The sequence below is a fragment of the Anabrus simplex genome, chromosome 3 (genome assembly GCF_040414725.1).
Source record: "Anabrus simplex isolate iqAnaSimp1 chromosome 3, ASM4041472v1, whole genome shotgun sequence".
Taxonomy (NCBI): Eukaryota; Metazoa; Arthropoda; class Insecta; order Orthoptera; family Tettigoniidae; genus Anabrus; species Anabrus simplex.
In genome coordinates, this window is record NC_090267.1 from 199782034 (window position 1) to 199809583 (window position 27550).

Below are 27550 nucleotides of genomic sequence, written 5' to 3' on the forward strand. Positions count from 1 at the left end.
GAATGAGCATATCTACAGTATATATCAAAAACTTAACATGTTACAGAAGTGAAAATTGGTACTTTTAATCCCTTTCAAAAATAAGAAAGACGTATTTTTAGTTATAGGAAAAACCACTTGGGGGAGGGGGAAGGGCCTGTAGAAAGGACTGAAAAGTGGGTTGAATTCTTTGTATTAGGTTACTGATATCTCAAAAACTGAAGACGTTACAGACGTAAAAATTGGTGATTGGCATCTTATAAAGGAATGCATATTTTTTGTTTTCGGAAAATCCATTAGACGGGGGTGAAAACAAATTGAAAAATTAGTTAAATTATTTGTATGTGTCTACTTATATCTCAAAAACTATAGATGTTGCACACATGAAAATTGGTGTTTGGAACCCCCTTTAAGGTAAAGTAACATATATTCCTTTGATTTCGGAAAATCCAATTAAGGGGGTGAAAGAATTGAAAACTTAATTGAATTATTTGTATGAAGATACTTATATCGTATGAAAACTAAAGTTGATACAGACGTGAAAATTGGTATTTGGGATCTCCTTTAAAATAAAGAAACGCGCATTTTAGGGGGAAAGTAAACTTAGGGGGGGAAGGGGTGAAAAGGAATGTAATTCCTTTTATGAGGACTCATATCTCGAAAACTGAAGATGTTACATTCGTAATAATTGGTATTTAGAAGCTTCTCTATAAATAAACACGTATTTTTTGTTTTCGGAAGAATTCACTTAAGGAGGGAGGGTGAGAGGAAGTGAGAAAATGTACTTCGTTTTAGGTGGATATTTATATCTCAAAAACTGATGGTTACGGACGTGAAAATTGGTATTTGGAATCTCCTTTAAAAATAAAGAAACACGCATTTTGGAGGGAATCTTAACGGGGATGGGGTGAAAAAGGAGTTGAATTCTTTTTGTAAGGATACTTACATCTCAAAAAAGATGTTACAGACGTGGAAAATTGATATTTGGAATCTTCTTTAAAAATAAAGAAACACGTCTTGTTTTGTTTTCGGAAATCCACTTACGGGGGTAAAGAATTGAAATATTCGTTGAATTATTTGTATGAGGATAATTATATCTCTAAAAGATAACGATTTTACAGACGTGAAACTTCCTATTTGGAATCTCCTTTAAAAATAAACACGTATTATTCGGAATATCGACTTGGGGGGGGGGGGGGGGAGTGAAAATAAGTAAAGAAAGAGTTGAATTATGTTTAAGAGGATACTTATATCTTCGAAACACATACTTTTTGTTTTCGGAAAGTACACTTAAAGGGAGAGGGGGTGGAAAAAAGGGAAAAAGAAGTTGAATTCGTTTTATGAGGATACTTATATCTAAAAAACTGAAGATGTTACAGACGTAAAATTTGGTACTGTATTTTAAATCTCTTTTAAAAATAAGAAACACGTACCTTTTAAAGGAAAATCCACTTAAGGAGTTGAAAAGAATTGAAAAAGTTTGTGAATTTTGAAAATGAGTACCAGTATACCAACAGTATATGTCAAAAACTTAATATGTTACAGACATGAAACTTGGTATTACCGGGCAAGTTGGCCGTGCGGTTAGGAGCGCTAAGCTGTGAGCTTGCATCCGGGAGATAGTGGGTTTGAATCCCACTGTCGGCAACCCTGAAGATGGTTTTCCGTGATTACTCATTTTTACACCAGGCAAATGCTAGGGCTGTACCATAATTAAGGCCACGGCCGCTTTCCTATCCTATCGTCGCCATTAGACCTATCTATGTCGGTGCGACCTAAAAGCAAAATACAAAAGAAAATTAGTATTTGGAAAGACCTTTAAAAATGCAGGAACACGTACATTTGTTTTCGGGAAATGCACTTAACGGGGGTGAAAGGAAGTGAAAAAAAAGTTAATAATTTTTAGTGAGGATGCTTATATCTCACAAACTGACGATGTTGCAGACGCGAAAATCAGCATTTGGAAACTCCTTTAAAAGTAAAGCAACATGTATTTCTTTTTGTTTTCGGAAAATGGAAAGGACTGATAAAGTAGTTAAATTATTTTTGTGGAGATTCTTTTAGCCTATCTCAAACTGATAATGTTACAACGCGAAGATAGATATTTGGAATCTACTTTAAAAACATTCTTTTCGATTTGAGAGAAAACTGTTTCTCATACAGTATGTACAGTTCTATGTTGCATGGTCAACTTAGCCCCAAAAGACAATAACACAAACGTGGTTTACAAAGAGTTTCCGGGGTAAATGGAACTCAGTTTGTCGGTGAATGCTTATACATTAGGGATTTTCATATAATGTCTTAATACTATACCGAGGGACGATTACTTTTATTATTTTACGAAATCCACGCGAGCGAAGCCGCTGGTAACTGCTAGTCTATATATATAAAAGAAGATGTCCTTACTGACTGACTGACTGACTGACTGACTGACTGACTGACTGACTGACTGACTGACTGACTGACTGATTCATCATCGCCGAGACAAAACTACTGGACATAAAGGAATGAGATTTTGAGGATACATATATATATTACAATATGGGTGCTCGCTAAGGGAGGATTTTTTTATATTCCGTCACTAAGGGGGTGAAAAGAGGGGTGAATTTTTAAAACGATTGTATCTATATCTCAAAACTTTAAAAGTTGACAGATGTAAAAATTGGTATTTAGAATCTCCTTTAAAAATAAAGCAACACGAATTTTTTGTTTTCGGAAAAACCCACTAGGAGGGGTGAAAAATGGTGAAAAAGAGGTTGAATTCCTTTAATGAGGATACTAATATCTCAGAAACTGAAGATATTACAGCCCTGAAAATTGGTATTTGGAATCTCTTTTTAAAAAAAAGAAACGCGATTTTTTGTTTTTTGAAAATCTAATTAATGGGGGTTAAATAGAAGTGACAAATGGGGTGAAATTTTAGAAATTTTAAAACTCAAAACTTTAAAAGTTTACAGATGTAAAAATTGGTACTTTGAATCTCCTTTAAAAATAAAGTAGGCTATTGTTTAGTTTTCGGAAAATCCGAATAGGAGGGGTGGAAAGGGATATAAAGGGGTTGAATGCCTTTTATGCGGATACTGCTCAGAAACAGAAGACATTACAGACCTGCAAATTAGTATTTGGAAACTCCCTTAAAAATAAACAAACACGTATTTTTTTGTTTTTGGAAAATCCAATTAATGGGGTTAAACAGGAGTAACAAATGGGGTGACATTTTAGAAAGAGTATATCTACAGTATATCTCAGAAACCTAAAATGTTACAAACGTAAAAATTGGTGTTTGTAATCTCCTAAAAAATAAAGAAAACGCAGGTGATTTCTTTTCGGAAATTCCACTTAAGAGGAACTAAAAAGGGGGTGAAATTTTAAAATGAGCACGCCTCAAAAACTTAACATGTTACAGAAGTGAAAAATGGTATTTTAAATCTCTATTAAAAATAAACAAAAATGTATTTTTTTGTTTTCGGAAAAACCGCATAGGTGGGAGAGGGGTAAAATGACTGAAAATGGGGTTGAATTATTTTTATTATGATACTGATATCTCAAAAACTGAAGATGTTATAAACGTAAAAATTGGCATTTGGTATCTTCTTTACAAATAAAGAAATAACTTACGTACTTTTTGTTTTCGGAAGTCAACTTAAGGGGGGGGGGGGAGGAGTTGAAAAATTAGTTGAATTATTTGTGTGAAGATACTATTATCTCAAAAATGATATGATGCAGACGTGAACATTGGAAGTAAAGAAACACGTATTCCTTTGATTTCGGAAAATCCAATGAAGGGGGCGGTGAAAGATAGAAGAATTAATTGAATTAATTGTATGAGGATACTTACATCTAATAAAAACTAAAGTTGTTACAGACGTGAAAATTGGTAATTTGGTCTCCTTTAAAAACAGAAAAACCCACTTTTGGGGGAAAATCATCTTGGGGGCGGGGGTGAAAAGGAGTTGAATTCCTTTTATGACACATATCTCAAAAACTGAAGATGTTACAGTCGTGGTAATTGGTATTTAGAAAATCCTATACTAATAAAGAAACAAGTATTTTTTCAGAAATTTCACTTAACGGGGGAGGGGGATGTGTGAAAGGAAGTGAAAAAAGTGAATTCTTTTTATGGGGATACTTATATCTCAAAACTGAAGGTAACAGACGCGAACTTTGGTATTGTGAATCTCCTTTAAACATAAAGAAACACGACTTCTTTTTTGGGGGGGTAGGGGGTAAAACAACTTAACGGTGGTGGGGTGAAAAAGGAGTTGAGACCAATTGATTTTACTGTTCATAGTGTACTTGATTCTGATAAAAAGAACCGATCATTTTTAATCTTTCCTGGGCCCGTTTTTAAGAGCCATCTTTTCCTTTGGAGAACTTATATAGCAGATTCGCCTGGCATATAAATAAAAATTGAAACACATTTGAAATAAACGATAGGAATGATATTGTCCGTGCAATTATTCACCTCTATAATAAGGTCAATAATGCATCATTCGTGTTGCCAGAATTCCCGCGCACTTGCCTACGCGCGACAATGGTGCTGGTCATAGTAATTTACCGCCCAGTAGCGGTCTTGCATCTTGCTGTGGGGTACAGAATAATAATAATAATAATAATAATAATAATAATAATAATAATGTGTTGGAGTCATCAGTCCATAGACTGGTTTGATGCAGCTCTCCATGCCACCCTATCCTGTGCTAACCTTTTCATTTCTACGTAACTATTGCATCCTACATCTGCTCTAATCTGTTTGTCATATTCATACCTTGGTCTACCCCTACCGTTCTTGCCACCTACACTTCCTTCAAAAACCAACTGAACAAGTCCTCGGTGTCTTAAGATGTGTCCTATCATTCTATCTCTTCTTCTCGTCAAATTTAGCCAAATCGATCTCCTCTCACCAATTCGATTCAGTATCTCTTCATTCGTGATTCGATCTATCCATCTCACCTTCAGCATTCTTCTGTAACACCACATTTCAAAAGCTTCTATTCTCTTTCTTTCTGAGCTAGTTATTGTCCATGTTTCACTTCCATACAATGCCACGCTCCACACAAAAGTCTTCAACAACATCTTTCTAATTCCGATATCAATGTTTGAAGTGAGCAAATTTCTTTTCTTAAGAAAGCTCTTCCTTGCTTGTGCTAGTCTGCATTTTATGTCCTCCTTACTTCTGCCATCGTTGGTTATTTTACTACCCAAGTAACAATATTCATCTACTTCCTTTAAGACTTCGTTTCCTAATCTAATATTTCCTACATCACCTGCCTTCGTTCGACTGCACTCCATTACTTTTGTTTTGGACTTATTTATTTTCATCTTGTACTCCTTACCTAAGACTTCATCCATACCATTCAGCAACTTCTCGAGATCTTCTGCAGTCTCAGATAAAATAACAATATCATCCGCAAATCTCAAGGTTTTGATTTCCTCTCCTTGGACTGTGATTCCATTTCCAAATTTCTCTTTGATTTCCTTTACTGCCTGTTCTATGTAAACATTGAAAAGGAGAGGGGACAAACTGCAGCCTTGCCTCACTCCTTTCTGGATTGCTGCTTCTTTTTCAAAGCCCTCGATTCTTATCACTGCAGACTGATTTTTATACAGACTGTAGATAATTCTTCGTTCCCGGTATCTGATCCCTATCATCTTCAGAATCATAAATAGCCTGGTCCAATCAACATTATCGAATGCCTTTTCTAGATCTACGAATGCCATGTACGTGGGCTTGTCCTTCTTGATTCGATCCTCTAAGATCAGACGTAAAGTCAGGATTGCTTCACGTGTTCCTACATTTCTTCTGAAGCCAAATTGATCTTCCCCCAACTCAGCTTCAACTTGTTTTTCCATTCTTCTGTAAATAATACGTGTTAAAATTTTGCAGGCATGAGATACTAAACTAATAGTGCGGTAGTTTTCATACCTGTCAGCACCGGCTTTCTTGGGAATAGGTATAACAACATTCTGCCGAAAATCGGATGGGACTTCTCCTGTCTCATACATCTTGCACACTAAATGAAATAACCTTACCATGCTGGCTTCTCCTAAGGCAGTCAGTAATTCAGAGGGAATATCATCAATTCCAGGTGCCTTGTTCCTATTTAGGTCACTCACAGCTCTGTCAAACTCTGACCTCAAAATTGGGTCTCCCATTTCATCAGCATCAACAGCCCCTTCATGTTCCAGAACGAAATTATCTACATCGTTACCTTGATACAACTGTTGGATATGCTCCTGCCATCTTTCTGCTTTGTCTTCTTTCCCTAGAAGTGGCTTTCCATCTGAGCTCTTAATATTCATACACCTAGATTTCCTTTCTCCAAAGTTTTCCTTGATTTTCTTGTATGCAGCATCTACCTTTCCCAGGACCATACAGCCTTCGACATCCTTGCACTTCTCCTTCAGCCATTCTTCCTTAGCTACCTTGCACTTTCTATCCATTATAATAATAATAATAATAATAATAATAATAATAATAATAATAATAATAATAATAATAATAATAATAATAATAATGTGTGAGCGCGCGCGCGTGTATGTGTGTGTGCTTGTTTGGTGTGTTTCTGAATATGAAGAGGAGTGTGTTGGAACAAACACAAACACCCAATCCCCGTAGCATAATCATTAATCAGACACGATCAAAATCCGCGACCGGACCGAGAATCGAAACCGGAACTCCCTGAATAGAAGGCCTCAACGCTGACCTTTCAGTCAATGAATCGGAAAATTTCCAACTTTCAATTTACCTTTCCTCCTCTCTGCATATGTATGGGAGTTGTAAACCCGTAAAGCTGGACTCTCCTCCTTTCAGTGATATTATGCACTATTTCTTTCATAAAAGTAGTTAGTGGGACGTATTGACAGACATGATTATCTTTGGGTGTCTTCTGAAGAGAAAACACTTTTGTCCACGAGGACAGTATGAACTTGAAAATACAGGACCATTGCGCAGATTTCTGGGGATATACTAAAGACAATGGGTTGGGATATAGTACCATATCTGAAGTACTTATTTGATTATTGTTTGACCGAAGGAGCTATACCAGATGAATGGAGAGTTGCTATAGTAGCTCCTGTGTATAAAGGAAAGGGTGATAGACATAAAGCTGAAAATTACAGCCCAGTAAGTTTGACATGCATTGTATGTAAGCTTTGGGAAGGCATTCTTTCTGATTATATTAGACATGTTTGTGAAATTAATAACTGGTTCGATAGAAGGCAATTCGGTTTTAGGAAAGGTTATTCCACTGAAGCTCAACTTGTAGGATTCCAGAAAGATATAGCAGATATCTTGGATTCTGGAGGTCAAATGGACTGTATCGCGATTGACATGTCTAAAGCATTTGATAGGGTGGATCATGGGAGACTACTGGCAAAAATGAGTGCAATTGGACTAGACAAAAGAGTGACTGAATGGGTTGCTGTATTTCTAGAAAATAGATCTCAGAGAGTTAGAGTAGGTGAAGCTTTGTCTGACCCTGTAATAGTTGAGAGGGAAGTTCCTCAGGGCAGTGTTATCGGACCTTTATGTTTTCTTATATATATAAATGATATGAGTAAAGGAGTGGAATCGGAGGTAAGGCTTTTTGCGGATGATGTTATTCTCTATAGAGTGATAAATAAGTTACAAGATTGTCAGCAACTGCAACGTGACCTCGAAAATATTGTGAGATGGACAGCAGGCAATGGTATGTTGATAAACGGGGCTAAAAGTCAGGTTGTGAGTTTCACAAATAGGAAAAGTCCTCTCAGTTTTAATTACTGCGTTGATGGGGTGAAAGTTCCTTTTGGGGATCATTGTAAGTATCTAGGTGTTAATATAAGGAAAGATCTTCACTGGGGTAATCACATAAATGGGATTGTAAATAAAGGGTACCGATCTCTGCACATGGTTATGAGGGTGTTTAGGGGTTGTAGTAAGGATGTAAAGGAGAGTGCATATAAGTCTCTGGTAAGACCCCAACTAGAGTATGGTTCCAGTGTATGGGACCCTCGCCAGGATTACCTGATTCAAGAACTGGAAAAAATCCAAAGAAAAGCACCTCGATCTGTTCTGGGTGATTTCCGACAAAAGAGTAGCGTTACAAAAATGTTGCAATGTTTGGGTTGGGAAGAATTGAGAGAAAGAAGAAGAGCTGCTCGACTAAGTGGTATGTTCCGAGCTGTCAGTGGAGAGATGACGTGGAATGACATTAGTAGACGAATAGATTTGAATGGCGTCTATAAAGTAGGAAAGATCACAATATGAAGATAAAGTTGGAATTCAAGAGGACAAACTGGGGCAAATATTCATTTATAGGAAGGGGAGTTAGGGATTGGAATAACTTACCAAGGGAGATGTTCAATAAATTTCCAATTTCTTTGAAATCATTTCGGAAAAGGCTAGGAAAGCAACAGATAGGGAATCTGCCACCTGGGCGACTGCCCTAAATGCAGATCAGTATTGATTGATTGATTGATTGATTGATTGATTGATTGATTGATTGATTGATTGATTGATTGATTGATTGATTGATTGATTGATTGATTGATTGACTGATTGATTGATTGATTGATTGACTGATTGTAAGTGATAGCCTACTGGCGTTCGCCACCAGATGGCTCACTGTGCCTTCCGAGTACGAAATTCATATTCTATCCATTCCATACGTCTGTATGTTGCGAAATAGATAGCAAGGTCATCAGATTATCTACTCAAAGATGATGGGAACAGGAATATTGTAGAAGAAAAAAGTCACAATTATTATCGTCATACACTAGGCCATTAATTTCAAGTCATTAACTTCTCTGATGGGGTTGACCATGAAGGGCATCTGGTCGTAAGAATTCGCTACGCATATAAATCTCACTTCATGGCCAACCCCACAGAGAAACAGAACAAGAGTTGGATATAGAAATTATTATTATTATTATTAATTATTATTATTATTATTATTATTATTATTATTATTATTATTATTATTATTATTATTTACTTCATATGGTGCTGGTTTCGGTTGCCAGCTGGCTGGATCTCTCTCTCTCTCTCTCTCTCTCTCTCTCTCTCTCTCTCTCTCTCTCTCTCTCTCTCACACACACACACACACACACACACACGCATGCACATAACACAGTCCACTGCCAATTACCGCTGAAAGATGTAATTGTTCAATACATCGCTCCACATTGTGTTGGCTTAGGAACGGACATTTGGTCGCAAAACTGGCCAAGTCCGCTCCCTAGGTCTCACAAACACAACAACATTAGTCACATGAGAGCAAGAGTCGACCAAGTTGGACCGAGAGTGAGGAGACTGCAAAAGAACTTTAACTGCATTATGGAATTCACCTTCACGCAGACAGTGTCTCGTTTTTATTCGTATTATAGGCCTGCAAGTAGCCTCCGTGGCTCAGGCGGCAGCGCGCCGGCCTCAAACCACTGGGTTCCGTGGTTCAAATCCCGGTCACTCCATGTGAGATTTGTGCTGGACAGAGAGGAGACGGGACAGGTTTTTCTCCGGGTACTAAGATTTTCCCTGTCTTCTTTCATTCCAGCAACACTCTCCACTATCATTCCATCTATCAGTCATTAATCATTACCCCAGAGGAGTGCGACAGGCTTGGCAGCCGGCACAATTCCTATTCTCGCCGCTAGATGGGAGCTTCATTCATTCCATTCCTGACCTGGTCGAATGACCTGTGGATTTCATTTTATAGGCCAGTAAATACAAGTAAAGCTCTGAACTACAGATGCTGCGAGCGCTGACGCCGGCCGCCTGTGTGAGAGACTTCGGAGAGAGACAGCGGTACTAACCGTCAAGGTCAGTCTAGACGACCTTGATAACCACGAGCGCACCATGGCAGTTCAGTATTGCCACACTGTCGGCACATACCACATGAGCGCACGTCACAGCAAACGAGCCAGAATGCTCGCCTTATGAAAACTTAACTCCGTGAACGCTTCTTGTGGAATACTCTTAGGGCAATATTTGACAGCACTGGGTGAAACTAGCTCCTACTGGTTTGTGCTGCACAGTGGTGTGGAAGACACCCGGGAACAAATAACAGTGGATATTGTAACATGTAGAGCCTCCGTAGCTCAGACGGTAGCGCGTCGGCCTCTCTCCGCTGGATACCGTAGTTCAAATCCCGGTCACTTCATGTGAGATTTGTGCTGGACAAAGCGGAGGCGGGACAGGTTTTTCTCCGGGTACTTCGGTTTTCCCTGTCATCTTTCATGCCAGCAACACTCTCCATTCTCATTTCATAGCATCTGTCAGTCATTAATAAATCACTTTGGGAGTGGCGAACCCATCGTACTAATAGCCTATATCTGTTTCATTCCATCCCTGACCCGGTCAATAACTGGAAAACAGGTTGTAGGTTTTTTATTTTCACTTAAGGCATATTTGGCAACTACCGTATAACTTCATTGGAACCCCTGTGTCAGAATTTAACCTCTGGGTGGGGTTTCTTATTGTCGTTTTCAAGCGCTTTGTGGCCCTTCCCTTCATTATTCCAAGTATCGGGTCTCTTCCAATTTCCTTTTATTAGTGTTAAGAGAGGATTACTGTGCAGTTTTAATCTCGTCTTGTAACAGTAATCATCTCCATTTTGTTGTCTATTAGGCCCCTTAATACTTTCTGCCGTTTGAATTTCCCCTCTGGTAGGGGTGTCTGATTGTGTTATTTTCTAGCGTATTACGGACTTTCCTTTTACACTGACTGACAGTGACAATGCAACACCAAGGAGGAGTGGTTCGAAAGGGATGAAAGTTGGGGAAAAAACAGAGTCGGCACGGACGAATAATTGATGTTTATTTCAAACCGATATGCAGGTTACACAATGTGCACGGCATCGACTCAGTAGGATGTAGGACCACCGCGAGCGGCGATGCACGCAGAAACACGTCGAGGTACAGAGTCAATAAGAGTGCGGATGGTGTCCTGAGGGATGGTTCTCCATTCTCTGTCAACCATTTGCCACAGTTGGTCGTCCGTACGAGGCTGGGACAGAGTTTGCAAACGGCGTCCAATGAGATCCCACACGTGTTCGATTGGTGAGAGATCCGGAGAGTACGCTGGCCACGGAAGCATCTGTACACCTCGTAGAGCCTGTTGGGAGATGCAAGCAGTGTGTGGGCGGGCATTATCCTGCTGAAACAGAGCATTGGGCAGCCCCTGAAGGTACGGGAGTGCCACCGGCCGCAACACATGCTGCACGTAGCGGTGGGCATTTAACGTGCCTTGAATACGCACTAGAGGTGACGTGGAATCATACGCAATAGCGCCCCAAACCATGATGCCGCTTTTTCTAGCGGTAGGGCGCTCCACAGTTACTGCCGGATTTGACCTTTCTCCACGCCGACGCCACACTCGTCTGCGGTGACTATCACTGACAGAACAGAAGCGTGACTCATCGGAGAACACGACGTTCCGCCATTCCCTCATCCAAGTCGCTCTAGCCCGGCACTATGCCAGGCGTGCACGTCTATGCTGTGGAGTCAATGGTAGTCTTCTGAGCGGACGCCGGGAGTGCAGGCCTCCTTCAACCAATCGACGGGAAATTGTTCTGGTCGATATTGGAACAGCCAGGGTGTCTTGCACATGCTGAAGAATGGCGGTTGACGTGGCGTGTGGGGCTACCACCACTTGGCGGCGGATGCGCCGATCCTCGCGTGCTGACGTCACTCGGGCTGCGCCTGGACCCCTCGCACGTGCCACATGTCCCTGCGCCAACCATCTTCGCCACAGGCGCTGCACCGTGGACACATCCCTATGGGTATCGGCTGCGATTTGACGAAGCGACCAACCTGCCCTTCTCAGCCCGATCACCATACCCCTCGTAAAGTCGTCTGTCTGCTGGAAATGCCTCCGTTGACGGCGGCCTGGCATTCTTAGCTATACACGTGTCCTGTGGACACGACAACACGTTCTACAATGACTGTCGGCTGAGAAATCACGGTACGAAGTGGGCCATTCGCCAACGCCGTGTCCCATTTATCGTTCGCTACGTGCGCAGCACAGCGGCGCATTTCACATCATGAGCATACCTCAGTGACGTCAGTCTACCCTGCAATTGGCATAAAGTTCTGACCACTCCTTCTTGGTGTTGCATTTGCTCTGTCAGTCAGTCAGTGTATTTTGCCGATATCTTCATTCCTCAAAGTATCGTGCCTCTTCCAAGTTCCTCTTATTAGTATTAAGAGAGTATTACTGTGCAGTTTTAATCTCATCTTGCAACAATAATCACCTCCATTTTGTTGTCTATTAGCCCCCTCGATACTTTCTGCCGTTTGAACTTCTCCTCTGGTAGGAGTGCCTGATTGTGTTATTTTCTTGTGTTATTTTGTATTATTGTGCTATTTTCTGCCCGCAAACAATGAAGATTCTAAATACCTCCAAATTTATGTCATTGCAAACCACAAAGCTCAGGTAGATCAAAGAACAACAATAATTCCGAATTTAAGCAACAAAACAAGGATTGAGGGCATCCGACACTCCTCGTGATCGTCAGAACAGACACAACTTACAAAAGGCATGCCAGCCCACATCTAGGGCGTCAGAGACTCCTTCTGAGCACAAGGCCACACTCACTACAGATACACAGGAAGAGCACTGTCCGTGATTCGGAGAGTGATGCTGTTCGTCAGGTTAGGCTCAGCTCACAGAGAGCACGTCAGTCCATATCGAGAGCGTCTGAGACTGCTTCTGAGCACAAGGCCACACTCACTGCAGATAGACTCAGGAAGAGCACTGTCCGTGATTCGGAGAGTGATGCTGTGTGCCAGGCCAGGCTCATCTCACAGAGAGCAAACCAGTCCACATCTAGGGCGTCTGAGACTATTTCTGAGCGCGAGGCCTGGCTCTGCTCACAGAGAGCACGCCAGTCCATAATGAGGGCGTCTGAAACTGCTTCTGAGCACAAGACCAGACTCACTTCAGACAGATTCAGAAAGAGCGCTATCCGTGATTCGGAGAGTGATGCTGTGGACCAGACCAGGTTCAGCTCACAGAGGGTTAGACAGCTGCGTGCAAGAGAAACAGAATCCGAGGATCAGCGATTGGCTCGAGTGGAAAATGACAGAGAGCACCATTCCGTGAGACGCGAAAACCTAACTGCGGAGAAGCATGTTCAGGTGTTAACAGAACGACGAAGTAGCTACGCGTAATTAAGGGAAATGAACAATGCTCAGCAGAAGGAGACGATACAACGAACAGCGGAAAGACGCAGAACATAGATCACTGAAGAATATCAGATACGCTTAGTACAGATAGAATGAGACATTAATTTGTTAGATAATTAAACTCAACGTCGATTGAATTCAGGCTTCCTCCTATGATTCCATGTCATGATAAATGCCAGAGTGCAATAGCTTATAATCCGCTTATCGAATACCAGACGACAGCCCATATAGGATCAAGGAGTAAAATGTGTCCTGACTGTAAGGCTCTCGAATGGAAGCACGAGTCAGAGGGAATCTGCTGCTATTCTGGCAAAATTTAATTAAATCTGAGGCGTATAGATCCCCCACCGGAATCTTTTCAAGTCTATACTAAGTGGAACGCATGTCGACTCTAGCCATTTCCTTCAACATGTTAGAGCCTACAATAGCGCTTCCCAAATGACAAGCTTTGGAGCCACTAAAATATTTCAAGGTAATTTCATGCCAACATTCAAAATTCAAGGATAAGTATACCATTTAATAGGTTCACTTCTGCCTGCAAACAATGAAGATTCTAAATACCTCCAATTTTATGTCATTGCAGACCACAAAGCTCAGGCAGATCAAAGAACAACAATAATTCCAAATTTAAAATGCCATTTCGTTAATGATTTGCAGAGCATGTTACACGATTTAAACCCGTATGTGAAGAAACTGAAGACGGCTCTAGTAGAACCAACGGCGGACGGTGACACCCACGAGACTTTTATCCACGCCGATCGAGTTCCTGCTGGCGAGCACAGAGGCTGCTATAACCAGCCGACAACAAACGAGGTAGCTGTGTTGCTGGTTTTAAGCGGGACATCGTGCTCCGGACCAGGGACCAGGACCTAAAGCGAATATCTGAAACTGAACAATCACATAACGCTCTCGAATATCTATCTCCTCATGTTCCCGCGTGGAGATGATAGCTACCACTTTTTACTGCCACCCCCCCCCCCCCCCCACCCGCCCGCAATATTGAAAACGGGCCCCTCGTTTCCTGATTAGGAAAGTTACGAGTTTATTTCGTATTACAATGAACAGCAACGACGCTAATATTAATAATAATAATAATAATAATAATAATAATAATAATAATAATAATAATAATAATAATAATAATAATAATAATAATTTACACAATTTAGTTTTCAAATCCGAAGGAATGAAAGTAATACACGTATATGGTTCACACACGCACACACACACACACACACACACACACACACACAAGAAATGCATTTTCCAGTCATATTAACCAAAACACGCTGACCGTCACAATATTAAGAAATAATCTCGTTCCTAGGAGAGAATAATGTTCTACTATTCACAACTCAACCGAACCGAACCATGCGCCGTTGTAAGGGGAGTATTGTTGTTTTGTTTATTTTGATATTTTGTATGTTTGTCCATACGTCGTGACAGTGGCGGCTGGTGGTATTTGAAGCTGGGTGTTGCATCAACATTTTCAGTGTCACATTTTTATAGCTTACAGATATAACAAGAAACTATTATCGTTAAGTAATGAACTACATTTCTAACAAAACTGTAATGTATCTGGCAATAACAGCCAAGAGGCTAATTATAGTCTACGCTGTAACTACAGTTACTCTTAATAATAATGTTATTGGCTTTACGTCCCACTAACGACTTCTTACGGTTTTCGGAGACGCCGAGGTGCCGGAGTACTTTTATATGGCAGTAAATCTACCGACACGAGGCTGACGTATTTGAGCACCTTCAAACACCACCGGACTGAGCCAGGATCGAACCTGCCACGTTGGGGTCAGAAGGCCATCGCCTCAACCGTCTGAGCCACTCAGCTTAGCACAGTTACTTTTGCCTCACTAGAATTGAAAATTTGCCGTCCTGTTTTTCGTTGAAGCAAGATGTTGGTAATGTTGTAGGTGGTCAGGTATGGCGTGGAAAACAAATTACCCAGCAAGTTGGCCATGCGATTAGGGTCGCGAAGTTGTGAGCTAGCATTCGGGGTATAGTGGGTTCGAGCACCACTGTCGGAAGCCCTGAAGATGGTTTTCCGCGGTTTCCCATTTTCGTACCAGGCAAATGCTGAGGCTGTACCTTAATTGAAGCCAAGGTCGCTTCCTTCCAACTCCTAGCCCTTTCCTATCCCATCGTCGCCGTAAGACCTATCCGCGTTGGTGCAACGTAAATAAAATAGGTAAATTTAAGAAATGGAAATGAATTTACCTTCGTGAGAGGAGAGAAAGTAGGAATGAAATAATTCCGCAAAGTGGCGCAATCTAACGGGGACATTTGTAACTCTTTCTCGGTAGGGGACTTGCTAGTCTCGTGTAACTCCCTGAGACCGATACTGGTGAGCACACTCTATGGGCGAGCATGCTACCTGATGCTATGCAGGCTTAGGCTCATCCCTGCTGAGGTACATTGCGCCGTTCTGTCCGCTAGGGAGTTGCCGTAGGAAAGCAACCCCCCTGAGTTTGATTCGAAGCCAGCAGCGTTTGTTGGTCCATTGCGAAGCATTAATACAGCGAACAACACAAGACGGTTGATTTTAACGTGTTTTCCAATACATGTTAGGTTTATTAAACTAAAACATTAGAAGAAAAGACGACAAATTAAGTGCAAAATTATTGGGAGTTGTGCAACCCTGCAACAATACCACGCACCGCCCCTGCGTCGTGACTTCTTTCTTTCTTTCTTTCTTTCTTTCTTTCTTTCTTTCTTAATCTGGCTTCCCTCCAGGGTCGGTTTTCCCCTCGGAATCAGCGAGGGGTCCCACCTCTACCGCCTCAAGGGCAGTGTCCTGGAACTTTAGACTCTGGGTCGGGGGATACAACTGGGGAGGATGACCAGTGCTTCGCCCAGGCGGTCTCACCTGCTATGTCGATAGCTGCAGTCGCTTAAGTGCGGCCAGTATCCAGTAATCGGGAGATAGTGAGCTCGAGCCCCACTGTCGGCAGCCCTGATGATGGTTTTCCGTGGTTTCCCATTTTCACACCAGGCAAGTGCCGGGGCTGTACCTTAATTAAGGCCACGGCCGCTTCCTTCCAATTCGTAGGCCTATCCTATCCCAACGTTGCCATATGACCTATCTGTGTCGGTGCGACGTAAAGCAAATAGAAAAAAAACCTGCTATGCTGAACAGGGGCCTTGTGGGGGGGATGGGAAGATTGGAAGGGATAGACAAGGAAGTGGGAAGGAAGCGGCCTTGGCCTTAAGTTAGTGGAAAACCACGAAAAACCACTTCCAGGATGGTTGAGGTGGGAATCGAACCCACCTCTACTCAGTTGACCTCCCGAGGCTGAGTGGACCCCGTTCCAGCCCTCGTACCACTTTTCAAATTTCGTGGCAGAGCCGGGAATCGAACCCGGGCCTCCGGGGGCTGGCAGCTAATCACACTAACTACTACACCACAGAGGCGGCGCCATGACTTCTTGTTGAGTTTGTTTTATTCTCTGGCGCAGGAATCACCACCCCCAACCAAGGGACAGCCCAGCACAAAACCGCGTAACACAGCAAACACTATACAGTAGTGGACCTCACTAGCCCTCCCGTTTCTTGAGCAAAATGTACATATTTTTACAAAATTTTCATATACTGTATACAGATATGTAGAGATTTGAATTTTGGCTCTTCTTTGGCTATGTCACGTTTATCAACATTTACATATACCGGGTGGTCCACCAGCCCCTTGGGATCCAGTTTTATGCATCCCTTCACATTTACTACAATTCTGAAAGACATACGGTCCCTTTCCCTAAACCAAGGTAATATAACGAGATGTGTGTTTACGGGCTAGAAGACATCTGGAATCGCGAACCCACTATTAATTCATTAAGGGTACCTCGAATGAACTCGTAAAACGAGTACAGATACGCAGAACACGTACTTTAAAATACAAGTTGTATGTACAGACCGGGAGCACGTTACTGTATAGGCTGGGAAGTGGGCGCTGCTGGTCGAGTGTCACAGTAGCTCACATGACAAGCGGGCGGGGTGATATCAAATTGGTGATATGTAATAGTGGACAGCGCTCGAAGTAGGAGGTTTGAATGCAACGTAGGACTTTTTTTTTTTTTTTTAACAGCCAGTTGCCTGGGATGTGGTATGGTTGCATACTTGATAACTTCCAAGAACTGAATTGTTTATATGACCATTAAAAGACTGTATGCATCGTTGCATTGGGTATGGTGCTGTGGCTTGGGATATAGTGTCATATCTTAAATTTGAGCTATACCAAATGAAAGAAGAGTTGCAATATTACCCCCCTTGTACAACGGAAAGGGTGATAAACATAAAGCAGACAATTCCAGCCCAGTTACCTTGACATATGTTGTTTGCAAGCTCTGGGAAAGCATTCTTTCCGATTATATTAAACACGTTTGGTTTTATAGAAGGCAGTTCGGGTTTAGGAAAGGTTATTCGAGTGAGCCTCAACTTGTAGGATTCAGGAAAGATATAGCAGATATCTGCCTGCTGTCATTTCTTGATGGATACAGTACTTTTGCATCCATCTCTTGGCACAGGCCAGAGTAAAGTGTAGCTTCCACCAAAGTCCCAGTCAACATCCATGGCTGTGACAATATGGAAGTTGCTGGGGTATGGGTAGTGCTGAGTAATGATATTCAGAGCATGACGAGTGCATCTGAGTGTTATGCAAGGTGCTGCTCATAGGGTCAGTCGTGCTGCAATAGTACTTTCTGACCCAGTGAGGAAAGCAATGGCAAACTACCTCACTCCTCATCTTGCCTAGTACGCCTCATGTTGGTGCTGCCATTGGTTTTTGGGGTTTCCTTATAACCGCATAACCTTTGGTAGTACTATTTGAGGATCCAGCCAGCCTCTGGGCTGATGACTTAACAGACAGACATAGGAGATATTTTTATTTCAAGAAGTCAAATGGACTGTGTTGTGACATTTAAGAGAAAATAGAAGGGTTTAGTAAATACAGGTGATAATACATTCTATTATATTTAATAACACATGATATAACCAAAGACTTGATTTTAACAACACGTATTGTTGCACACTCAGCTCTTTTCATGGAACGTCCATTGAACGTAATAGGCAAAGAGTCTATAATATGCAGTCCATAATAGATTGTATCACTACTGACCTATCCAAGACTTTTAATAACGTAGATCATAGGAGGCTACTGCCAAATTAAGGGCTACTGGACTAGAGTGGTTTAATGGGTGGCTAAATGTCTATAAAACAGAAGTTGAATTAAAGTTGTTGAAGCATTATTTGATCCGGTGATGATTAAGAGACAGGGGTCCCACATGTCAGTATTACTGGACCTTTATGTTTCTCATTATAAGTTATATATATTCCGCACTGCTTTACTTCTAAATTGACGTTTCGGCCGATTTTGGCTCTGTCTAGTGGTTATGGGCTGAAACATAGACATCCAACCAATCCCAAGTTGACATTCATATCGACTTATATCGACAGAGTGTGATCTCGAAACCTAGTTGCCAACTCTAATATTTACATTCACCACGTGGTTAACCTGTCTCGCTCAGCGGCATGGTATTCGGTACGGTTCGCGATCTTTTGATTTTTCTTTAGTAATTAGTGTGTTTTTCATATTAGTCTTTATCTCTCTAGTATAGTACAATAGCGTAGTTTACAGCTTAGCATAGCATAAGTTAGTACAATACAGGTTTAATAGTTCAGTGTATAAAAATAGCTGTGGTTTCATTTACGTCCGTGTATTGGTTAGTGTACTTCGTTCGTGGGTGTTTAGCATGTCTCAGTATAGTTTGGGAAAGACAAGTGGCAACAAAATGACTCTGAGATCGTGGAGTGTTCCCTTTGTAGGCCATAACCTCCTTCCTTTGCCAGCCTTTAGCGGTGAGCGATGTGTTGTTTCCTCTTTCTCTTTTATTCTTAACTATCTGATGTACCCGTGCTTCGCTACGGAATTCTACATTGTATACAAAATTCTAGGTTAGGTAGTGTACACGTTGCGAGAAATATTGTATTAAATTGCATAGCTCTTAACGTTACCCTAGAAACGCGACGGACAAGTCACCAAACGTCTTTTCTGATATGAAGTCTGGGTTAAGTAATTTTCATTGTAATGGTAGGCCCACTTGCCTACACTCACTCTCCACTTGACTTTTTACATCTTCAGAAAGACTGTCTTAGTGGTTTTCCCAACTGAAATGAATGTAGGTCATTACAATGACGTCAGTAGGAATGGCGCAATTAAAAGCAATGCTTTCATATGAAATACTCGATCAAATGAAATAGAACAATTTTCTCACTTTTAACGAACAGGACTACGCTGCCGATCGAACAGTCCAAAGTTCCAGAGCTGGAATGACCAAGCCGCAGACAGCCGTGATCCGTGAATACTCTTCGTCTTTTTCCGGAGGAGGGGAGGTGTCGAATAGTGGAAAGTGGCAGGATAAAAAAACTACCTATGCCTTTTTACTAATCTGTTTCCTAGGAGTACCCGATGGGTAGGAAAATCTCAATTCACTCCACTGGCGGCGGAAAAATCTATCTGACTTGGAGGCAAATTTATCCTCCAAGCCAGAGGAACAACCCCCTCTTCACTGCTAATTTGGAATAAAATGAATGTAGAATTGAAGAAAAGTGAAGAGGAAGAAGCTTTACTTATGAAACGGCTCTTTTCAGGGTTGAATTTTGAGTTATTTAGTGAATTGTGGTGCTATAATTTGGAATAGGCCTACATTGTAATTCTAAACCATGTCATACTACTACTACTACTACTACTAAGTGAACCCCTGCCTTAGGCCTAAGTGTGCGCACTGCTCACTCAGAACAGCGCGTCAGAGTAGGGATCGAATAGCTGGAATACTATGATGAACCAGTGTGTTACGTACCAGCAGTATCAGAAAATGTATGAACCAGAGGAATGGCATGCTAAAGAAGAAAGTTTTTTAACTCCCCAGCCATTTCCCACCAGTATTCAGTAATCCCATCAATCGGAGTTGAGTGGCAGCATAAGAAATAAAGAACATCACAACAAACAATGGTCAATGTAATGTTATTGTTGATCAAATTTATGAGCTTTAGATGGCCTTCATATTAAGTTTTCTTCCGACACTGAAATACCACTCTTATCATAATTAAGGTAAAACTGAATTAAACATAAATTATCGGAAATTGTATTCTCTATTACTTTTGTTATGTAGTACTTTTCAATAGGACCAATAACATAAAAATTTAAAAAATTAAATTTTAGGCGCCTTCCCTTAAACTTCATCCACGGTGAATAAAATTGTTTATAGCTTAGAGTATGGTTACAATGTATGGGACCCTCACCAGGATTACTTGATTCAAGAACTGGAAAAAATACAAAGAAAAGCAGCTCGATTTGTTCTGGGTGATTTTCGACAAAAGAGTAGCGTTACAAAAATGTTGCAAAGTTTGGACTGGGAAGAACTGGGAGAAAGAAGACGAGCTGCTCGACTAAGTGGTATGTTCCGAGCTGTCAGCGGAGAGATACATTAGTAGACGAATAAGTTTGAGTGGCGTCTTTAAAAATAGGAAAGATCACAATATGAACATAAAATTGGAATTCAAGAGGACAAGTTGGGGCAAATATTCGTTTATAGGAAGGGGAGTTAGGAACTGGAATAACTTACCAAGGGAGATGTTCAATAAATTTCCAATATCTTTGCAATCATTTAAGAAAATGCTAGGAAAACAACAGATAGGGAATCTGTCACCTGGGCGACTGCCCTAAATGCAGATCATAATTAATTGATTGATTGATTGATTGATTGATTGATTGATTGATTGATTGATTGATTGATTGATTGATTGATTGATTGATTGATTGATTGATTGATTGATTGATTGATTGATTGATTGATTGATTGATTGATTGATTGATTGATTGATTGATTGATTGATTGATTGATTGATTGATTGATTGATTGATTGATTGATTGATTGATTGATTGATTGATTGATTGATTGATTGATTGATTGATTGATTGATTGATTGATTGATTGATTGATTGATTGATTGATTGATTGATTGATTGATTGATCATTTTATGGGGATACTTAACATCATACTGAACATGTTACAGACGTGAAAATTGATATTTGGAATCTCTTTTAAAAATAAAGTAAGACACCTTTTTTTGTTTTCGGAAAAATCAAATGTGTGGGGGGGGGGGTAAAAAGGACTGAAAGAGGGGTTGAATTATTTTTATTAGGATACTGATATCTCAAAGTCTGAAGATATTACAGACGTGAAAATTGGTATAAGACATCTCCTTTAAAAATAAAGCAACACTATTCTTTGTTTTCATAAAATCCACTGAAGTGAGGTTTAAAAAGGACTGAAAAGGGGTTAAATTATTTTTATGACGATACTTATATCTCATATCCTGAAGTTGTTACAGACATGAAAATTTGTATTTGGAATCTTCTTTAAAAATAAATACGTATTCTTGTTTTCGGAAAATAATTAAGGGTGGGTAAATGAATTGAAAAATGAGTTGAATCCTTCTTATATGAGGATACTTATATCTCAAAAACGAAGGACGTTACGTATGTGAAAATGGGAATTTGGAATCTCCTTTAAAAATAAAGAAACACGCATTTAATGTTGTGGGAGGAGGGAACCAACTTGAGGGGGGTGTAAAACGAGATGGTTTCTTTTTATGAGGATACAAATAAGAAGTGGACTTAAAACATCACTGCAGGGTTTTTACTGGGGGATGAGGAATGATGACAAAAATATCCGTTTATATGAAACCGTTCGAATTACGAAGTTAAAATATCAAACTATATCCTAGGTGTTAAATAACAGAAGGTCTGAAACAAATTTAACCCCTCAGAGAGTTAAATTTGAGTTAAGATCCGAAAACAAATATATTCATTCCTCCCTTCGAAACGGTTTAACGTACGACGGCAACATTCCAATTAGCGGTATACATTTTAAATCCTAGATGTGAAATAGGAAATATTTTTAAACGTTTTTAAGTGTTAAATGAGGTTAGCTTCGTAAACTAAATTATCATAGGCCTACCTCCCAAACCGTCTGGCGTGCAAAGCTGTCACTTTATGAGAAGGGTCTTCTTTTAAGTCCTAGGTTTAAAATACCGTATACTTCAAAATATTTCTCCCCTAAGGGGTTTAGTTGGTAGTCGACTCTCAAAAGGTCAATATCCATTCTTCCGAAACCGTTTCAGGCACGATTTTTTTTTTTTTTTTTTTTTTTAATGAAGGGCGGTCTTCTATATCCTAGATATTAAGAAATATTTCAAAACACTCAACCCTTAAAGAAGTATTCATTCCTCCATTACTATTAGGCGTACAAAATCAAGATTTCACAGGTTAGTCGCTTTTAAGTCCTAGATGTTAAATAAAATAGCGTCTAAAACATTAAAATTCTTCCGTTCGGGGTTCAAGTGAGTGGTAGATTATAAAATGAATAAGCATTCCCCCAAAACCGCTTGACGTACGAACTGAGGACCATTTCACAGGCTCAGTTGACAGTGGACTCTCCTAAATGTAAAACTTTGAATAATAACTTTCATTTTAATACCGCAGCGAAGCACGGGTATCTTGCTAGTGTGTATATAGGGCTATAAGAAAACATAAAGATCCAACAATACTCCCGAAATCAAAATTACAAGACAGGACAACAAGAAAACAAAATGGATATGGAAGGTGGGTGTGCCTTGCAGATGGGTTGTAAACTTATGTACGGTACCGGCTATATCAAAGAGATTGGTCATATTCTAATGGAATATATTAATTAATTAACAATACCGGTACATAATAAAAGCAAATTTCAAAAAATGAGAAAACGTCCATTCTTCTATATAATCCTAAATAAGATCCGGCTCCATGGCTAATTGGTTAGCGTGCTGGCCGTTGGTCACAGGGTTCCCGGGTTCGATTTCCGGCTGGGTCGGGAATTTTAACCATCATTGGTTAATTTCGCTGGCACGGGGCTGGGTATACGTCTTGTCTTCATCATTTCATCCTCATCACGACGCGCAGGTCGCCTACTGGCGTCACATCGAAAGACCTGCACCTGACGAGTCGAAAATGTCCTCGAACACTCCCGGCACTAAAAGCAGGCCCCGATTTCAAGTAGTTAGCGCCCTGGGCAAACAATATTTAGCCGCCCGCCCCTCTGTTCGTTTTCCTGTTCCTCTAAAAATAATTGTTTACAAATTAAATATTACAGTTTTCAAGATTATGAGTTTTAAAACAGCACATTATGCAAATACAGTTCTCAAAATTAAACTTATCAAACGAAATAAAAATAACAGCCAAATAAGAATGAGGCCGTTTTTATTTTTATTTAAAAAGCCGTTGGTTCAGTCTGATAGTTTGTATGTAAGTAAACAATTTTAGAAATAAGATACTTTTCCTTTCTAAAATTTAAATATATAGGTTACATTCAGGTTTTAAAGTTAGAATAGTTTAAGGTGTTTTATATAGTCTAATAAAATAATTGGAATAATTTGTGGAATGTAAAAGTAATTTGAATGTAATGAATTTAAGACGTAATTCACGCAGTCCATAATTACACGATCCGCCGGCCGCCGCCCCTCAAAAACTGGCGCCCTGGGCAAATGCCCAGTCCGCCCATTTGTAAATCGGGGCCTGACTAAAAGCCATAAGTTACGCCATTTCATTTCATCCTAAATAAGAAACATGAAAGGATTAACTTGAAAATAAAACGAAGTATAATTTACACACCTCCTTCATAACCTAACATATCAAAACCCAAAGGAAATGTTGAAACACCTGAAAAGAAGGAAGTAAACAACTACTCCACTACACAGAGTGGATGGAGTGACGTGCTGAAAGCAGTAAAAACCTAGTTGCGAAGATCCTTCTTCAAATGTATACATTGGATGCCCCATATCTACAAATATAAGCCACAGGATACCTACATTATACTTTTTTAAACGTTTCAAGATAAAAACAGGTAGCTTAAAACTAAAACCAATTTAAAAGCGAAATGGAAACATTCGCGAATGAAAACGCTACAAAATGAAAAGGACAAAACCCATTTCAGAAGTAATCGATAGGAAAAATACGCCACCAAGGAATTAATATATGTAAAACATCGGACGGAAAATGACAAAATTCTTACCTCATGACTCTACAAGGCTTCCAAAGTAAACCGTAAAAAAGACTGGAACAACTCTGACACATCCAGACACAATCCGGCGTAGTGAGCCGCGTAGGTTGGGTCGTTCATGAACTAACTAGTTTACTTGAACGACTCATTCATTTGAACTGGTACAGCTTGTTTAGAGGACGAAGGCCTAAGCAAGCACCATCTATTGTAAAATGTACGTACTAGATCGTGCCGCTAGTGCTAGTGCTAGCTCATGATAAATTACCTCGTTCATTTGAACGAAGTGCCGCGAGAGCTGATTTTTTTATGACATCATCTTGTGAACTACCTCGTTCATTTGAACTAGACGACGCATGTATCCAATGAACTAGTTCAAGCAAATGAACTAACAGGACCCTAGCGCCACGCCACGACACAGTGTCCCCAATCGTTGCCTACGAGATACACAAGGCAGCACACTAAACTCGTCCTCGAAATACTTCCGGCAAGTGCCGCTAGAGTTCTCTTTACTGCTCATTGGATGCTCATTGCAACACGTTCGAATACGAAAAACTATAAAAATTCATTAAAACTAGTAATTTCAGAAGGCAGCAAACAGATATGAGATCGAAGATAGACCAAGAGCAATTGTATGACTTATTTTCTACAACGTATTTCTTACAATATGCTTAAACGAAATAAGTAATTCACGAAAGAAGCAGAGAAATCTGATAGCGAGTTTGTCACTTCTTACCAATTACTTTAATTGTTGTGCCTCAGAGTATCCGATAAGCAGATCGAGATTGCGGTCATAAATAACTTTGGGTTTAATCGTCCTTTCGCCAATTATCAGCGATCCAATCTTTTCCTCCGCACATCTGATATTTTGACATTTGCATTGATGCCGCTGTTTGGTGAGCGATGTTATGCCCGTTACGCAAATATTTAGCGTCGTTTCACCGTATTTATCTTTTTTCTTCCCGTAAAATTAAATTTGTGTTCGCCTCTGTGGTGTAGTGGTTAGTGTGATTAGCTGTCACCCCCGGAGGTCCGGGTACGATTCCCGGCCCTGCCACGAAATTTGAAGAGTGGTACGAGAGCTGGAACAGGGTCCACTCAGACTCGGGAGGTCAAGTGAGTAGAGGTGGGTTCGATTCCCACCTCAGCCATCCTCGAAGTGGTTTTCCGTGGTTTCCCACTTCTCCTCCAGCCAAATGCCAGGATAGTACCTAATGGCTACGGCCGCTTCCTTTCCAATCTTCCCATCCCTCCATAAGGCCCCTGTTCAGCATAGCAGGTGAGGTTGCCTGGGCGAGGTACTGGTCATCCTCCCCAGTTGTATCCACCGACCTAAAGTCTGGTGCTCCAGGACACTACCCTTGAGGCGGTAGAGGTGGGATTCCTCGCTGAGTCCGAGGGAAAAACCGACCCTGGAGGGAAAACGGATGAAGAAAGAAGAAGAAAATTAAATTCGTTCTAACAGGAATAAAGCTCCTAAATGACCAATTTTAGCATGCTTTTCAATTTGGTTTGCTTTTTGGTCAAGTTCAGATACGGTAAAACTTTTTTTCTGATTTCATTACCCGTATGCTACTTCTCAATTTACAGATTATTTTCTGTAATCTGGTATTTAATTTTCTCATCCGTATATTTTTTAGATTTAACAGAAATACTCGTAGACTTTCCTTGATATAGAAACGAGACTTTTACTCCTTTTTCGTTTGTGGCTGACGTATGAAGATATGGTATGTTCATCGTTTTCTGAATCGGAACTTTTACTAAATTTTGATGGCAACACATCATTTTTGGGAGCTGGACGTTTCCTGAGTATGACATTTTCCAGTTTGTGAACAGGATACACAATGAAAACAGAAGGAAGTTTAATTGATGTGCTTACACTGAAATCTGTTTTATGAGAAGAATTGCTAGGTACCTAAAGATATCCTACTATATCACCTTGCGTAGAAATAGTTTGCTTCCATTTCTCCCTTAAACCGCACTCGGAAGGAAAACTATGGAACGTCAATTTTCATGCTTTTTTTTGTGTCATCCGAAATACAGAGAGGTACACAACAGTACACCTTCTTCTCAACCTCACAGACACTCACCGACAGAAACAATATTCACAAAAATTGCACAAAATCAACACAGCATCACAATTACTCCGCATATCACAATGTTAAAGTCCGCCAAGAACAGAACGGTAACCTGACATCTAGCGGCCAAATCGTGAACACGGTCGGGCCGCTTTTTCAGCGACAAATTAGTAGCTATGTCCCGGCCTTGTATATCTCGTAGGCAACGCCCCAACTAACATCGTTTGAAGAAATTTGCTTTCCCATCATAACACCCGAAAAGCTGTCAAAAAAATATTTTCAGGCCTAAACAATAAATTTTAACATCTATATTTTCCGACGTCGATTAGAAAACAATACCGGTAATTCATCCATATCATCATTATTTATGCAGTTAACTTGCTAGGTTACGCAGGCATCCTGCCAATTTGCTTCAGAAGCTTTCCTAGTTGGATTCAGTCAATACTCATCTACATTTAGGGCAGTCGCCCAAGTGGCACATTCCCTATCTGTTGTTTTCCTAGCCTTTTCTTAAATGATCTCAAAGAATTTGGAAATTTATTGAACATCTTCCTTGGTAAGCTATTCCAATGCCTAACTCCCTTTCCTATAAACGAGTATTTGTCCCAATTCGTCCTCTTGAAATCCAACTTTATCTTCGTATTATGATCTTCCCTACTTTTAAAGACACCACTCAAATTTATTCGTCTACTAATGTCATTCCACGCCATTTCTCCGCTGACAGCTCGGAACATACCACTTAGTTGAGTAGCTTGTCCCCTTTCTCCCAAGTCTTCCCAGCCCAAACTTTGCAACATTGTTGTAACGCTACTCTTTTGTCGGAAATCACCCAGAACAAATCAAGCTCCTTTTCTTTGGATTTTTTTTTTTTTTCAGTTCTTGAATGAAGTAATCCTGGTGAGGGTCTCATAAACTGGAACCATACTCTAGTTGGGGTCTTACCAGAGACGTATAGGCACTCTCCTTTACATTCTTCCTACAACCCCTACACACTCTCATAACCATGTGCAGAGATCTGTACCCTTTATTTACAATGCCATTTATCTGATTACCCCAATGAATATCTTTCCTTATATTAACACCTAGATACTTACAATGATCCCCAAAAGGAACTCGCACCCCAGTAATTGCAGTAATTAAAACTGAGAGGACTTTCCTATTTGTGAAACCCACGCCTGACTTTAAACTCCCTTTATCATCATACCATTGCCTGCTGTCCATCTCA

General features: G+C 40.4%; 1 long non-coding RNA gene across 1 annotated transcript in view; it reads right to left on the bottom strand.

Moving 5' to 3' along the window:
• LOC136867158 (uncharacterized) overlaps positions 1-24390 on the bottom strand; it is a 60732-nt gene extending 36342 nt beyond the window's left edge. The window contains exon 1 of the long non-coding RNA XR_010859628.2: positions 24263-24390. This is a non-coding gene — a long non-coding RNA (uncharacterized lncRNA). The remainder of the gene's footprint in view (positions 1-24262) is intronic.
• Positions 24391-27550: the final 3160 nt, after the last annotated feature.